This window comes from Ascaphus truei, unplaced genomic scaffold (assembly GCF_040206685.1).
Source record: "Ascaphus truei isolate aAscTru1 unplaced genomic scaffold, aAscTru1.hap1 HAP1_SCAFFOLD_97, whole genome shotgun sequence".
Taxonomy (NCBI): Eukaryota; Metazoa; Chordata; class Amphibia; order Anura; family Ascaphidae; genus Ascaphus; species Ascaphus truei.
Genome location: NW_027457309.1, coordinates 770001 through 783276, shown reverse-complemented (window position 1 = coordinate 783276; position 13276 = coordinate 770001). Strand labels below are relative to the sequence as shown.

Genomic DNA, 13276 nt, shown 5'->3' with positions numbered 1-13276 from the left:
TATAGTTGCATGATGAAGCCTCAGTACAAATTCATGGGTGAGGGTGGGTATCGGGCCTGTGTGGCTTAACCCCTTAATCACCTTTGCGGTTATTATCTGATAAGGTGTTTAAGGGGTTAATTGATATCTGAATGTAATTGCAATGTATTGGCTTTTGATTTTTGTTTACTTGGTTGATTCATTTGCAGAATGTATATTGTGCATAGATTTTATGCATCATATATATTGGAATGTGAGGTTTTTCATTGGTTTGTGATGATATACAGTAGATTGTGAGATCAGTTAGGATTTTTAAAGGAAATTGATTTTAATGTAGTGTCTGTATGGAGAAGTGTTTGGTTGTAGGGCAGTATGCTTTTGATAACCCTTCTACATTTATTTGTACTATATATTGTTTTATCATGGGTGTGTATATAACGTGTGTATATATATATATATATATATACTGTATATATCTCTCTCTCTCTCTTTCTCTCTGTCTCTCTGTATATATATACAGTATATATATATAGTTGCATGATGAAGCCACAGTACAAATTCATGGGTGAAGGGTGGGTATCGGTCCTGTGTGGCTTAACCCCTTAATTACCTTTGCGGTTATTATCTGATAAGGTGTTTAAGGGGTTAATTGATATCTGAATGTAATTGCAATGTATTGGCTTTGTATTTGCTATGTATGTTGTGGACAAGACAAGGATTTTGCTGGCAACGGACACTTCGTATTGATGAGGTCAGTAGTACTTTATTTATTTGTATATGCTAGTTAATGTTTTTAATAATGGGCAATTAATCTATTATCCATATCTGGATAATAGTTATTTTGCACATTATTGTACTGTAGGTGTTGGGGGGGAGGGTGTATGTATTGAATGTATAGGCAAGGTTTATTTTTTTTACATTCAGGGTTTGATTCCGTGGTTCTGCGTGGGACCTCTGGAGAACACCTGTGGTATCTTCGGGTATCCCAAGGGTATCAGGCTGGTGGTTACACGGGTGACACATGCGGGGATGATGATGTGTGGTCCCACTTCTGTGGGGGAACCGCGGACCCGTAGTCTGCGGGGATGACGATGTGTGGTCCCACTTCTGTGGGGGCACCGCTGACCCGTAGGTGCGGGGATGATGATGTGTGGTCCCACTTCTGTGGGGGCACCGCGGACCCGTATTGAGCACCCGTGAGTTCCCCAGACCCCCGAGGGAACCACCCAAGGCCCCGCAGACACCTGTGGTTTTGACCCGGGGCTCCCAGACATCCTTGGGCATACCGTGGGGACCCAATTGTGGCCCACTGTGACCCAAGGAGACCACCTGGGTGCCATGGTGCTGGCAGGATCCACCAGCAGGCCTCCAGAAGCTGTGTAAAAAGGGCTGCTGGTAAACTGTAGGTCTGTCCAGGTGCCCTGCCAGCCCACTGGGGACTAGCGTGCTGCTGCGTTATGAACCCTGTATGTAAAAGGATAAATCTTGTATTTATGGGGGGGGGCACAGGGGGTGGGTAATGTATTTAATAAATATAATGCTGTTTATTGTGGGTCATTGTACTGTTTTTATTGTGGGTACTGGGGGTGGGGTGTTTCCCCAACGGTATGTGGGTAGGCCTCCCTTGTGGGTACTGACTGGGTGGTTAGGCCTCACGGGGGGGGGGGGTTAGTGTGGGAAGGTATGTAGGCATCCCGAGTGGTGGGTGAGGGTGGGTTAACCCCTTCATTACTGTAGCGGTTAATAACCGCTATGGTGATTAAGGGGTTAGGGGACATTACTTTGGATGTTTTAATTTTTGTCTCTGTTTTGCAGAAGCGGAGGGGCCATGGCCAGGATGGGGGGGGGGGTAACGGTATGTGGGTAGGGGGTGAGGGTGGTTAGACCTCACAGTATGCACATTGGGTCCCCCCCTCCCCACATTTACATACACTGCACTGACAGCAATGCAGGGAGGGAGATTTACTGTAACAGAAACATCTCTCTGCCTACAGTGTAATCTGTTTAAAGACCCCTCCCCCCTCCTTAATGTTTCTGTTAAATCTCTCTGCCTTCAGTGTAATCTGTTTAACAGAAACATTAGGGGGGAGGGGGCTTTAAACAGATTACACTGAAGGCAGGGAGATACAGGGGATGTACTGTATTGTTCATCATGTATTTTGTTTATTGCAATGCTGTGTATAATGTATAAGGTTTTTTACAATTAGATAGATGTAATCCTTGGTATTGTAAGGGTTAGCTTTGGTTTTAAATTGTGTTTTCTGGTTGGTACTTACAGTATATATTGATTTTTGTTTACTTGATTGGTTAAAATAGTTGACTTGTTTGGAAGTGTTTGTATTTACTGGTACAGTACCTTGCAATTATATTGTTAACATTCATTTGCAGAATGTATATGGTGCATAGATTTTATGCATCATTTATACAATGTAAATGCAATGTACTGTGTGGATTGGAATGTTATGTTTTATATTGTAAGATCAGTTAGGATTATTAAATGGATTATTATTATTGTCTGTATAGAGAAGCGTTATTTGTAGGACAGTATGATATTGATAACCATTCTACAGTACATGTATTTGTATATTGGTTCATCATGTGTGTGTATATACTGTGTGTATATATATACTGTATATATCTATATATATATATAGATATATATATCTATATATATCTATATATATATATATATATATATATATATATATATGAATGTATACAGTATATATATACACAGTATATACTTTATATGTATAGGGATTGTTATTATATATATACTGTATATATATACAGTATATATATATATATATACAGTATATATTTATTTCTCTTCATGTATTTATTTATTTATTTAGCTTTATTTATTAATTGTGGGGCTGATGTGCGTGAATTTTTTTTATTGGGGGTAGCGGGGGTGAGGGGGGTGTTTGGCCCTTGGTGTGAGTTTAGGACTTGCAGCAGCAGCACAATTAATAAATAAATCTAAATAAATAAATGAATATAAATAAATACATTTAAAATACATTTTTATTGATAGTGTAGATGTGCAGAGGGTCTCCGGAGCTGAACCGCGTTGGTTTCAGGTCTGGGGACCCCCTGCTCCCCGAGATACAGGCCCCTTTAGGGGGTGCCGGTATCCCTCTGCTCTGCTTGGTTTACAGGCCGCGATCACATAATCTGTTTAAAGACCCCTCCCCCCTCCCTAATGTTTCTGTTAAATCTCTCTGCCTTCAGTGTAATCTGTTTAACAGAAACATTAGGGGGGAGGGGGCATTACATCTCTCTGCCTTCAGTGTAATCTGATTAAAGACCCCTCCCCCTCCCTAATGTTTCTGTTAAATCTCTTTGCCTTCAGTGTAATCTGTTTAACAGAAACATTAGGGGGGAAGGGGCTTTACATCTCTCTGCCTTCAGTGTAATCTGTTTAACAGAAACATTAGGGGGGAGGGGGCTTTAAACAGATTACACTGAAGGCAGGGAGATACAGGGGATGTACTGTATTGTTCATCATGTATTTTGTGTATTGCAATGCTGTGTATAATGTATAAGGTTTTTTACAATTAGATAGATGTAATCCTTGGTATTGTAAGGGTTAGCTTTGGTTTTAAATTGTGTTTTCTGGTTGGTACTTACAGTATATATTGATTTTTGTTTACTTGATTGGTTAAAATAGTTCACTTGTTTGGAAGTGTTTGTATTTACTGGTACAGTAGCTTGCAATTATTTTGTTAACATTCATTTGCAGAATGTATATGGTGCATAGATTTTATGCATCATTTATACAATGTAAATGCAATGTACTGTGTGGATTGGAATGTTATGTTTTATATTGTAAGATCAGTTAGGATTATTAAATGGATTATTATTATTGTCTGTATAGAGAAGCGTTATTTGTAGGACAGTATGATTTTGATAACCATTCTACAGTACATGTATTTGTATATTGGTTCATCATGTGTGTGTATATACTGTGTGTATATATATACTGTATATATATATATCTATATCTATATCTCTCTATATATATATATGTATGTATACAGTATATATATACACAGTATATACTGTATATGTATAGGGATTGTTATTATTTATAACCTGTATATATATACAGTATATATATATAGTATATATTTATTTCTCTTCATGTATTTATTTATTTATTTAGATTTATTTATTAATTGTGGGGCTGCTGTGCGTGAATTTTTTTTATTGGGGGTAGCGGGGGTGAGGGGGGTGTTTGGCCCTTGGTGTGAGTTTAGGACTTGCAGCAGCAGCACAATTAATAAATAAATCTAAATAAATAAATGAATATAAATAAATACATTTAAAATACATTTTTATTGATAGTGTAGATGTGCAGAGGGTCTCCGGAGCTGAACCGCACTGGTTTCAGGTCTGGGGACCCCTGCTCCCCGAGATACAGGCCCCTTTAGGGGGTGCCGGTATCCCTCTGCTCTGCTTGGTTTACAGGCCGCGATCACGTGATCGGGCCCTTTAAACCAAGCAGAGGGATACCGGCACCTCATAAAGGGGGCTGTATCTCGGGGAGCAGGGGGTCCCCAGACCTGAAACCAATGCGGTTCAGCTCCGGAGACCCCCTGCACATCTACACTATCAATAAAAATGTATTTCAAATGTATTTATTGTCATTTATTTATTTATTTAGATTTATTTATTTATTTTTTGGCGGCTGCTGTGTGTGAGTTTTTTTTATTGTGGGTAGCGGGGGTGGGTGAAGGGGTTATTAGCCCCAACGGTGCTTGTTTAGGGCTTGCGGGGGGTAGCGGGAGGGCTTAACCCCTTCATGACCGTAGCGGTATTAACTGCTACGGTCGTGAAGGGGTTAAGTGCACCTGCAACCCCCCCGCAAGTCCTAAACTCACACCAAGGGCCAAATACCCCCCTCACCCATCCCCACTACCCACAATAAAGCGGGCACGGTGGGTTAACCCCTTCATTGCCTTAGTGGCTATCCGCTATGGTAATGAAGCAGCATTTCTGTATTTTTAATAATATTGAGCAGGAGCAGGGGGGGTCCCTGAGCATTAATTTCTGGCTCAGGGAGCCCCCTGCTCACTGTACAATATTATTAAAATACAGAAATGCTGCTTCTTTACCATAGCGCATAGCCGCTAAGGTAAAGAACGAGTGTTTATTTACTGTATATACTATATGTGTTTTATTTATACTGTACATGTGCAGAGGGTCCGGAGACCCCCTGCACATCTACACTATCAATAAAAATGTATTTCAAATAATTTTTAATGTGCCGATGTTTGCGCAGAGAGAGAGCAGCGGTTCTCTCTCTGCTGCAAACACATCTCGCCCCCGCCGCCCATACAGTAGTAACATTTATGTATGTGCACATACAGTACTGTATGTGTACAGTACTGTATGTTAGGGGTTATAGGGTAGCTGTTATACAGTATATATATATATATATACAGTATATATACTGCATTACAATTCATTATAGGGGACGGCTTCAAAGAGAACAGCTCGCAAGCGCCACCATGTGTTTTACACGGCATTGCAGTATTTCAGCCAGCCGGAATAAAATGCTTAAATCCCCTGCCGGGAAAATAACGCTATACACTCCGGCAGAAAACGATCAGAAACCTGAATACACCCGGGTATACCCGAATTCGCGGGACTAGCCGAGCGAGAATAAAGTGTGTCGCCACTGTACTGTGTCATAAATGTAACAACATATTTTCCAAAAGGGAGACACCAAGATTGGTCATTACCCACATTGCTCTATTGCATTGCAGGGTATTCTGGCAGCTAATGTGTTAAAATGGTAACAGTTCATGTTACTATAATGGAACTATTTTATGTTAATTGCGGTTATCGGTTAAATACAGCTACAAATAGATTATTGCTGTTATAGAAACTTTTGACACTGTAAAAGAAGCAAAGCTTGTCAGAAGTGGGATTCGAACCCACACCTCCAGAGGAGACTGCTACCTGAACGCAGCGCCTTAGACCGCTCGGCCATCCTGACAACTGAGGAAAATGTTTTGTAATATTCCACACAGAGCTTAAAACACAATGAGGCATTGAGAAACAAGCATACATAGTGGTGATAATGTGATAAATATATATGCAAAAGACATGTTAGTGTGTGGCACAGAATGTGGATGGTTCTCTGAAAAAGCGTCTAGTTAGCAAAAGCAATTTGGATATATTAATGGTCTAACATTATGTATTTATTACACCATGTCACTGATTAAATGTACTATATATTTCATCTGATTGATTATTTTCATAAAAAGAGTATCAATAATGTATCCACTTACTGTTTATTTATTTCCTCATTCATGTTGTGAATGAACACTAGGTTCTGAAGTAACTGTATGGTGTGTTTATTGCAATAAGTTTCTTCAGTTCACTATCATTAGAGATTTGTAAAGCAGCAGTGCCACCACGAGGTTTATCTATGAACTGCAGACTGTTCAAACAATATTAATTCTTTAGTTCTTTTATTTCTTATTTCATTTTCTCCTGTTAAAGAATGAAAATGTCAACCAAAAGCAGAAAGTAGTTATAAATTATTATGGAAATCTTACACAGCCACTGAGGTTGGAGGTTCAAACAATGAGAAAACACAGGGCTTTGAAACACACTTTGGGCACTCATTTCTGGTTTCTGAATTTCTGCTTTGGATGGGGCGAAGAAAATGTAATATCTATAGACAGAGTTAACATGATAATATATGTAATTTTGAAAAGAAATGCTAGAAGTTTGATTTCCAATGTCGAAAACACATTAGATAGGCAAATCTCTGCTTTTTTTCCACATGGCAAATCTATGTTGCAAAATAAAATCACATTTAGTTTATACTGTGTCATAAATTTAACAACATATTTTCCAAAAGGGAGACACCAAGATTGGTCATTACCCACATTGCTCTATTGCATTGCAAGGTATTCTGGCAGTTAATGTGTTAAAATGGTAACAGTTCATGTTACTATAATGGAACTATTTTATGTTAATTGCGGTTATCGGTTAAATACAGCTACAAATAGATTATTGCTATTATAGAAACTTTTGACACTGTAAAAGAAGCAAAGCTTGTCAGAAGTGGGATTCGAACCCACGTCTCCAGAGGAGACTGCGACCTGAACGCAGCGCCTTAGACCGCTCGGCCACCCTGACAACTGAGGAATTTGTTTTGTAATATTCCACACAGAGCTTCAAACACAATGAGGCATTGAGAAACAAGCATACATAGTGGTGATAATGTGATAAATATATATGCAAAAGACATGTTAGTGTGTGGCACAGAATGTGGATGGTTCTCTGAAAAAGCGTCTAGTTAGCAAAAGCAATTTGGATATATTAATGGTCTAACATTATGTATTTATTACACCATGTCACTGATTAAATGTACTATATATTTCATCTGATTGATTATTTTCATAAAAAGAGTATCAATAATGTATCCACTTACTGTTTATTTATTTCCTAATTAATGTTGTGAAATGAACACTAGGTTCTGAAGTAACTGTATGCTGTGTTTATTGCAATAAGTTTCTTCAGTTCACTTTCATTAGAGATTTGTAAAGCAGCAGTGCCACCATGAGGTTTATCTATGAACTGTTCAAAAAATGTAATTCTTCAGTTCTTTTATTTCTTATTTCATTTTCTCCTGTTAAAGAATGAAAATGTCAACCAAAAGCAGAAAGTAGTTATAAATTCTAATGGAAATCTTACACAGCCACTGAGGTTGGAGGTTCAAACAATGAGAAAACCAGGGCTTTGAAACACACTTTGGGCACTCATTTCTGGTTTCTGAATTTCTGCTTTGGATGGGGCGAAGAAAATGTAATATCTATAGACAGAGTTAACATGATAATATATGTAATTTTGAAAAGAAATGCTAGAAGTTTGATTTTCAATGTCGAAAACACATTAGATAGGCAAATCTCTGCCTTTTTTCCACATGGCAAATCTATGTTGCAAAATAAAATCTCATTTAGTTTATACTGCTGCGACACACTTTATTCGAGCAAATGACCAGTTTGTACCTGGCAGATACCTGGAATGCGCCGCTCCTCACTTCTGACAAGCACCGTTGCGTTTGCCTTCCCAGCCACGGTTCATGCCTGGCTGACGGGGGCCTGATCTGTTAAATGATAATGATCAGGATTTAATAGGCTGCAGTGCTTTGCGTGTCCACCAGATGGCATAAATTCATGAATTGTAATGCAGTATATATATACAGTACTGTATATACACAGTATATATATATATATATATATATATATACTGTATAACAACTACCCTATAACCCCTAACATACAGTACTGTACACATACAGTACTGTATATGCACGTACATAAATGATACTACTGTATGGGCGGCGGGGGCGAGATGTGTTTTCAGCAGAGAGAGATCCGCTGCTCTCTCTCTGCGCAAACATCGGCACATTAAAAATTATTTTAAATACATTTTTATTATTGATAGTGTAGATGTGCAGGGGGTCTCCGGAGCTGAACCGCGTTGGTTTCAGGTCTGGGGACCCCCTGCTCCCCAAGATACAGCCCCCTTTATAAGGTGCCGGTATCCCTCTGCTTGGTTTAAAGAGTCCGATCACTTGATCGCGGCCTGTAAACCAAGCAGAGCAGAGGGATACCGGCACCCCCTAAAGGGCCTGTATCTCGGGGAGCAGGGGGTCCCAGACCTGAAACCAGTGCGGTTCTGCTCCGGAGACCCTCTGCACATGTACAGTATAAATAAAACACATACAGTATATACAGTAAATAAACACTCGTTCTTTACCTTAGCGGCTATGCGCTATGGTAAAGAAGCAGCATTTCTGTATTTTAATAATATTGTACAGTCAGCAGGGGGTTCCCTGAGCCAGAAATTAATGCTCAGGGACCCCCCCTGCTCCTGCTCAATATTATTAAAAATACAGAAATGCTGCTTCATTACCATAGCGGAAAGCCGCTAAGGCAATGAAGGGGTTAACCCACCGTGTCCGCTTTATTGTGGGTAGTGGGGATGGGTTAGGGGGGTATTTGGCCCTTGGTGTGAGTTTAGGACTTGCAGGGGGGTTGCGGGTGCACTTAACACCTTCACGACCGTAGCAGTTAATACCGCTACGGTCATGAAGGGGTTAAGCCCTCACGCTACCCCCCCCCCGCAAGCCCTAAACAAGCACCGTTGGGGCTAATACCCCCTTCACCCACCCCCGCTACCCACAATAAAAAAAAACTCACACACAGCAGCCGTAAAAAAATAAATAAATAAATCTAAATAAATAAATGACAATAAATACATTTGAAATACATTTTTATTGATAGTGTAGATGTGCAGGGGGTCTCCGGAGCTGAACCGCGTTGGTTTCAGGTCTGGGGACCCCCTGCTCCCCGAGATACAGCCCCCTTTATGAGGTGCCGGTATCCCTCTGCTTGGTTTAAAGGGCCCGATCACGTGATCGCGGCCTGTAAACCAACAAAGCAGAAGGATACCGGCACCCCCTAAAGGGGCCTGTATCTCGGGGAGCAGGGGGTCCCCAGACCTGAAACCAGTGCGGTTCTGCTCCGGAGACCCTCTCCACATGTACAGTATAAATAAAACACATACAGTATATACAGTAAATAAACACTCGTTCTTTACCTTAGCGGCTATGCGCTATGGTAAAGAAGCAGCATTTCTGTATTTTAATAATATTGTACAGTGAGCAGGGGGTTCCCTGAGCCAGAAATTAATGCTCAGGGACCCCCCCTGCTCCTGCTCAATATTATTAAAAATACAGAAATGCTGCTTAATTATTTTAGTGGATAGCCGCTAAGGCAATGAAGGGGTTAACCCACCGTGCCCGCTTTATTGTGGGTAGTGGGGATGGGTGAGGGGGGTATTTGGCCCTTGGTGTGAGTTTAGGACTTGCGGGGGGGTTGCGGGTGCACTTAACCCCTTCACGACCGTAGGAGTTAATACCGCTACGGTCATGAAGGGGTTAAGCCCTCCCGCTACCCCCCCCCCCGCAAGCCCTAAACAAGCACCGTTGGGGCTAATACCCCCTTCACACCCCCCCGCTACCCACAATAAAAAAAAACTCACACACAGCAGCCGCCAAAAATTAAATAAATAAATCTAAATAAATAAATAAATGACAATAAATACATTTGAAATACATTTTTATTGATAGTGTAGATGTGCAGGGGGTCTCCGGAGCTGAACCGCATTGGTTTCAGGTCTGGGGACCCCCTGCTCCCCGAGATACAGCCCCCTTTATGAGGTGCCGGTATCCCTCTGCTTGGTTTAAAGGGCCCGATCACGTGATCGCGGCCTGTAAACCAAGCAGAGCAGAGGGATACCGGCACCCCCTAAAGGGGCCTGTATCTCGGGGAGAAGGGGGTCCCCAGACCTGAAACCAGTGCGGTTCTGCTCCGGAGACCCTCTGCACATGTACAGTATAAATAAAACACATACAATATATACAGTAAATAAACACTCGTTCTTTACCTTAGCGGCTATGCGCTATGGTAAAGAAGCAGCATTTCTGTATTTTAATAATATTGTACAGTGAGCAGGGGGTTCCCTGAGCCAGAAATTAATGCTCAGGGACCCCCCCCTGCTCCTGCTCAATATTATTAAAAATACAGAAATGCTGCTTTATTACCATAGCGGATAGCCGCTAAGGCAATGAAGGGGTTAACCCACCGTGCCCGCTTTATTATGGGTAGTGGGGATGGGTGAGGGGGTTATTTGGCCCTTGGTGTAAGTTTAGGACTTGCGGGGGGGTTGCGGGTGCACTTAACCCCTTCACGACCGTAGCACTTAATACCGCTACGGTCATGAAGGGGTTAAGCCCTCCCGCTACCCCCCCCCCGCAAGCCCTAAGCAAGCACCATTGGGGCTAATATCCCCTTCACACCCCCCCGCTACCCACAATAAAAAAAAACTCACACACAGCAGCCGCCAAAAAATAAATAAATAAATCTAAATAAATAAATAAATGACAATAAATACATTTGAAATACATTTTTATTGATAGTGTAGATGTGAAGGGGGTCTCCGGAGCTGAACCGCATTGGTTTCAGGTCTGGGGACCCCCTGCTCCCCGAGATACAGCCCCCTTTATGAGGTGCCGGTATCCCTCTGCTTGGTTTAAAGGGCCCGATCACGTGATCGCGGCCTGTAAACCAAGCAGAGCAGAGGGATACCGGCACCCCCTAAAGGGGCCTGTATCTCGGGGAGCAGGGGGTCCCCAGACCTGAAACCAGTGCGGTTCTGCTCCGGAGACCCTCTGCACATGTACAGTATAAATAAAACACATACAGTATATACAGTAAATAAACACTCGTTCTTTACCTTAGCGGCTATGCGCTATGGTAAAGAAGCAGCATTTCTGTATTTTAATAATATTGTACAGTGAGCAGGGGGTTCCCTGAGCCAGAAATGAATGCTCAGGCACCCCCCCTGCTCCTGCTCAATATTATTAAAAATACAGAAATGCTGCTTCATTACCATAGCGGATAGCCGCTAAGGCAATGAAGGGGTTAACCCACCGTGCCTGCTTTATTGTGGGTAGTGGGGATGGGTGAGGGGGGTATTTGGCCCTTGGTGTGAGTTTAGGACTTGCGGGGGGGTTGCGGGTGCACTTAACCCCTTCACGACCGTAGCAGTTAATACCGCTACGGTCATGAAGGGGTTAAGCCCTCCCGCTACCCCCCGCAAGCCCTAAACAAGCACCGTTGGGGCTAATACCCCCTTCACCCACCCCCGCTACCCACAATAAAAAAAAACTCACACACAGCAGCCGCCAAAAAATAAATAAATAAATCTAAATAAATAAATGACAATAAATACATTTGAAATACATTTTTATTGATAGTGTAGATGTGCAGGGGGTCTCCGGAGCTGAACCGCATTGGTTTCAGGTCTGGGGACCCCCTGCTCCCTGAGATACAGCCCCCTTTATGAGGTGCCGGTATCCCTCTGCTTGGTTTAAAGGGCCCGATCACGTGATCGCGGCCTGTAAACCAAGCAGAGCAGAAGGATACCGGCACCCCCTAAAGGGGCCTGTATCTCGGGGAGCAGGGGGTCCCCAGACCTGAAAACAACGCGGTTCAGCTCCGGAGACCCTCTGCACAACTACACTATCAATAAAAATGTATTTTAAATGTATTTATTTATATTCATTTATTTATTTATTTAGATTTATTTATTAATTGTGCTGCTGCTGCAAGTCCTAAACTCACACCAAGGTCCAAACACCCCCCTCACCCCCGCTACCCCCAATAAAAAAATTCACGCACAGCAGCCCAACAATGAATAAATAAATCTAAATAAATAAATAAATACATGAAGAGAAATAAATATATACTGTATATATATAAACTGTATATATATACAGTATATATATAATAACAATCCCTATACATATACAGTATATACTGTGTATATATATACTGTATACATATATATATATATATATATATCTATATATATATATATATCTATATATATATCTATATATAGATATATATATATATATATATAAATATATATATCAATATATAGATATATACAGTATATATATATATACACACACATGATGAACCAATATACAAATACATGTACTGTAGAATGGTTATCAAAATCATACTGTCCTACAAATAACGCTTCTCTATACAGACAAAAATAATAATCCATTTAATAATCCTAACTGATCTTACTATACAAAACATAACATTCCAATCCACACAGTACATTGCATTTACATTGTATAAATGATGCATAAAATCTATGCACCATATACATTCTGCAAATGAATGTTAACAATATAATTGCAAGCTACTGTACCAGTAAATACAAACACTTCCAAACAAGTCAACTATTTTAATCTATCTAATTGTAAAAAACCTTATACATTATACACAGCATTGCAATAAACAAAATACATGATGAACAATACAGTACATTCCCGGTATCTCCCTGCCTTCAGTGTAATCTGTTTAAAGCCCCCTCCCCCCTAATGATTCTGTTAAACAGATTACACTGAAGGCAGAGAGATTTAACAGAAACATTAGGGAGGGGGGAGGGGTCTTTAAACAGATTACACTGAAGGCAGAGAGATGTAAAGCCCCCTCCCCCCTAATGTTTCTGTTAAACAGATTACACTGAAGGCAGAGAGATTTAACAGAAACATTAGGGAGGGGGGAGGGGTCTTTAAACAGATTACACTGAAGGCAGAGAGATGTTTCTGTTACAGTAAATCTCCCTCCCTGCATTGCTGTCAGTGCAGTGTATGTAAATGTGGGGAGGGGGGACCCAATGT

At 41.0% G+C, this 13276-nt stretch overlaps 2 non-coding genes across 2 annotated transcripts; both read right to left on the bottom strand.

Annotated features, from left to right (window-relative positions):
• Positions 1 to 5903: 5903 nt before the first annotated feature.
• Positions 5904 to 5986, bottom strand: TRNAL-CAG (transfer RNA leucine (anticodon CAG)). Its single transcript has one exon. It is a non-coding gene; the product is annotated as a tRNA-Leu (tRNA).
• A 1071-nt stretch (positions 5987 to 7057) lies between these two features.
• TRNAL-CAG (transfer RNA leucine (anticodon CAG)) lies at positions 7058 to 7140 on the bottom strand. Its single transcript has one exon. It is a non-coding gene; the product is annotated as a tRNA-Leu (tRNA).
• Between the last annotated feature and the right edge of the window lie 6136 nt (positions 7141 to 13276).